Source organism: Nomascus leucogenys, chromosome 20 (genome assembly GCF_006542625.1).
Source record: "Nomascus leucogenys isolate Asia chromosome 20, Asia_NLE_v1, whole genome shotgun sequence".
In the NCBI taxonomy this organism is placed as follows: Eukaryota; Metazoa; Chordata; class Mammalia; order Primates; family Hylobatidae; genus Nomascus; species Nomascus leucogenys.
The window spans coordinates 80,097,157-80,102,075 of record NC_044400.1 but is presented as its reverse complement, the minus strand read 5'-3'; positions in this window follow the sequence as shown (position 1 = coordinate 80,102,075).

Genomic DNA, 4,919 nt, shown 5'->3' with positions numbered 1-4,919 from the left:
GCGTCTGAACACACAAGCGGACAACCACCCAGCCATCCTGAAAGGCAGAGCTCAGACCATCCCTGCAGCTGCCGGCCCAGGGAACCGAGCCTGGCCTGGGCACCCAGCCAGGAAGCAGCTGCATGGCAGACTCGCAAGGAGGCGACTGCTCTCCCTTGACAACCAGGAGGCTAAACAGCCTCTCTAGCAGTCGGCCCCTCATGGCCAGGACTTGTGTGTGATGTGCGTGGTGTGTGTGTTGTGTAGTGTGCTGTATGTGTGTGTGTAGTGTATAGTGTGTGTGATGTGTGTGGTGTGTATGTGTGTGGTGTGTGCGTGTGTGTGGTGTGTGTGTGTGTGTGGTGACCCTGACCCTGACCCTAACCTTGTCACTGTGGCAGGAGGTGAGAGGGCCCTGAGGCAGCTGGGGGCCCTGGGGTGAAAGGAAGGGCTGGTAGAGCCAGGGAGTGCTCAGGGCTCCCCCGGGAAACGCTGTCTCAGGGAGGCAGAGGTGGAAGAAAACACCCTTGGATGTGTCAGAAGCAGCCGTAGAGTCAGAACTCTGACGGGGACACCTGGGTGGTGGCCGTTCTCCTGCCCAGCCTTCCACACTGGGTGGCAGCGGGGTCTGCAGGCTGGAAGCAGGTTGGGGGTGCCCTCCCTGCCAGCCAAGCCAAAGTGACAAGAATTCAGAGGAGCTGGGGAGTGGAGGGCGGGCTGTGGACGGGGCCAAAGACCAGAGCTGAGCTGGCCTCAGAAGGCCCCGGAGCCCGTCTGGTTGTCCCCTTGGGCAGATGGGGCACGTGAGGTCCACAGTGAGGAGGAGCGCCTGCCCCAGGATGTCACGGGGTGAGGGAAGAGCAAAGGGAGGCTATACAGCTGGGATCCGATACTCAGCCTAGGGTTCCTAATAGCTTCCCATGACCTGTGCCGGGCAGGGGCAGGTGCCCAGGGCACCCCTGCATGTGTGCACCATTCTCAGAGCTAGTGCCTTCCAAAATGAAAATATTCACCAGGGCCCAGCCGCTTATCTAACACACCCTGCCCACCACCAGGCTTGTCCTCAGACTTAGAACCCAGACCTTCAGGAAGATTCTACACACATCAAAAGATCCAAAAGGATTTTGCAAACCTTGCAACAACAAATAAAAAGGTCAGATCCTTGAAGCTCACAAGAGTGACGTGGAGCTGTCGGGAGTCTCACGCAGCGTCTGATGGAGACGGGCTGTGGGGGGCACGCGCCTGTCAGCGCTGCTGCAGAACAGCCGCAGGCGCCCGCCCAGGCCTGAGGAGGGGAGCGCGTGTTCCTCTCGGGCTTCAGGGTGGGCTGGGTCTGCTCACGGCAAGGACTGACTGGTCCTGCTTCACGCTGTGGTCTTGATGGATGTGGCGTCCACTCAGGTCCCTCCTCCGGTGGTCGTGCTGGGGCCCAGGCTACAGAGGCGGCCCTCCTAGGGTATGCTCCCCTCCTGGTTACCCCTCAGGCACACACCGGTGTGTGTGAGAGTGTAGTGGGTGTGAGAGTGTAGTGGGTGTGAGAGTGTAGTGGGTGTGAGAGTGCACCCGTGTGTGTGAGAGTGCACCCGTGTGTGTGAGTGCCTTTGTTTCACCTCATCTTCTTCCTTGCCATCCTCTGGAGAGGCGGCAGAGGTTGCATGGCCAACAGTGTGTGCCAACCCACGGGCGACCTCGGAAAAGGTGAGGTTGCAATGGAGACTGTAGAACAGCAACTCAACCAGGCGGGGGGAGGACAGGCCAGGGGGAAGCCAGGGACAGCCTTTCCAGGCAGAACCTGCATCCCCGGTGACAAGGGGAGCTTTGCAAACAGAACCACAGCAGCAACAGACAGCCTGGGTCCCGTCCACCAAGGTCCACAGCATGCTCAGGCCGGCCACTGGGGAGAAGATGGGCAACGGTGATGAGGCAGCGTGAGGAGGAAGTGCCTGCCACCTGAATAATGGCCACCTGCAAGACTGTCCTTAGTGGCACCTACTTGCATGGCCCCAGCTGATAACCTGCAGCTGGGCTGTGAGCAAAATTACTCAACCCAGTCCTGTAGAGAGCAGAGCCTCAGGGAGCTCAGAGCCAAAGCTGGGTCCCTGGCCAGCTTCACAGGCTGTGCCCCCAGCAGACACACAGAACCCCACTCAGGAGGGCCCCAGGCTCAGGAGGACGCAGTGATCAGGAGGACCCTGGGCTCAGGAGGTCTCAGTGCTCAAGGGGACTCGGTGCTTGGTTTAATTCTCTGTTGTTGTCATCCTGAAACTGTGAATAATTTTAGGTGAGGACCATGCATTTGCATTTTTTTCTGGGTCCTACAATGGTGTGGTCTGATTTGTGTCTTTTGCATTCGCAGCTGAATATAGGCCCAGGGGCTTTCTGAACTGGACTCAGTGACAAGGGCCTGACTCCCGGGCACATGGTCCTATTCTTACCACAGACGCCCGTGCTCAGAGCTGTCCCTGGGACATGGTCATTCCTGGGTAAGACACATTAGGTCCTTCAGTAGGAGATGCTCACTGGGGATTTTCTTGTGGTTCTGCTGTGCAAGTTGGAGGCAGTTGGGAGGTTGCTGAGGCGCAGCCCAGGCCCTGGCTCAGGGAGATGCTGTACAAGAGCAGCCCCTCTCCAGACAGACAGCCCTGGGCACTGCCAGGCCAGGCCTGCCTCATTGGCATGCCAGGGCCTCACTGGCTTGCTGCATGCCCTGTGCCCAGGGATCCAATTTCAATATCATTACTGAGAAGTCCAGCCTTCCCGTGAGCATGAGTTATGACTCAGGAATAACAGCCCAAGTGAAGAAAAATGACAAAATCTGCTGTCTGCCAAATGCGTCTGCTCGAAGGATAGAGGAAGAAAAACAGCTACCAAGGCTGGGCTTCATGTGGACTGGCTTTGAGAGCAGATGAAACCCACTCTGCAAACCACCAGCAGGCTCAGCTACTCAGTACATTTAGAACGAAAAAGGAAAAATCCATGATTAATTTTAACAGCATTGCTGTTAGGGGCAGGGCTGAGTCTGTGGAGGAACTTATAGGTCCAGACAATCTTAGGTCTCCAGACTCCCAGGCAGGCAGTTTGTGTGCTCATCCATCTGTTCCCCACATATACATCTATCCGTCCATCCATTCACGATTATTCATTCACCATGTACCTATGCATTAATCCACCCATCCTATTCATCCATCCACCCACCCATCCATTTACCTACCCATCCACTCATCCATCCCTCCATCCATCCATCCTCCATCCATCCATCCATCCATCCATCCACCCCTCTATCCATTCATCCATCCATCCACCCTCTATCCATTCATCCACCCCTCTATCCATTCATCCATCCATCCACCCACCACCCACCCACCCGTCCATCCACCCACCCATCCATTTACCTACCCATCCACTCATCCATCCACCCCTCTATCCATTCATCCATCCATCCACCCACCCATCCATTACCTACCCATCCACTCATCCATCCATCCATCCATCCATCCATCCACCCCTCTATCCATTCATCCATCCATCCACCCACCCACCCACCCACCCACCCGTCCATTCACCACCCATCCACTCATCCATCTCTCCATCCATCCATCCCTCCATCCATCCCTCCATCCATCCATCCGTCCATTCACCCACCCATCCAGTCATCCATCCACCCACCCATCCATTTACCTACCCATCCACTCATCCATCCCTCCATCCATCCATCCATCCATCCATCCATCCATCCACCCCTCTATCCATTCATCCATCCATCCACCCCTCTATCCATTCATCCATCCATCCACCCCTCTATCCATCCATCCATCCACCCACCCACCCACCCACCCGTCCATCCACCCACCCATCCATTTACCTACCCATCCACTCATCCATCCCTCCATCCATCCCTCCATCCATCCATCCATCCATCCATCCACCCCTCTATCCATTCATCCATCCATCCACCCCTCTATCCATTCATCCACCCCTCTATCCATTCATCCATCCATCCACCCACCCACCCACCCACCCGTCCATCCACCCACCCATCCATTTACCTACCCATCCACTCATCCATCCATCCATCCATCCATCCATCCATCCATCCATCCACCCCTCTATCCATTCATCCATCCATCCACCCACCCACCCACCCACCCGTCCATTCACCCACCCATCCAGTCATCCATCCATCCACCCATCCATTTACCTACTCATCCACTCATCCATCCATTCATCTATCCATCCATCCATCCACCCCTCTATCCATTCATCCATCCATCCACCCCTCTATCCATTCATCCATCCATCCACCCACTCACCCACCTAACCATTCACCCACCCATCCACTCATCCATCCCTCCATCCATCCATCCATCCATCCACCCCTCTATCCATTCATCCATCCATCCACCCACCCACCCACCCACCCGTCCATTCACCCACCCATCCAGTCATCCATCCATCCACCCATCCATTTACCTACCCATCCATCCATCCATCCATCCACTCATCCATCCATCCATCCATCCATCCATCCATCCATCCATCCACCCCTCTATCCATTCATCCATCCATCCACCCACCCACCCACCCACCCGTCCATTCACCCACCCATCCATTCATCCATCCACCCACCCATCCATTTACCTACTCATCCACTCATCCATCCATTCATCTATCCATCCATCTACCCACTCACCCACCTAGCCATTCACCCACCCATCCACTCATCCATCCATCCATCCATCCATCCATCCATCCATCCACCCCTCTATCCATTCATCCATCCATCCATCCATCCATCCACCCCTCTATCCATTCATCCATCCATCCACCCCTCTATCCATTCATCCATCCATCCACCCACCCACCCACCCACCCGTCCATTCACCCACCCATCCAGGCATCCATCCACCCACCCATCCATTTACCTACCCATCCACTCATCC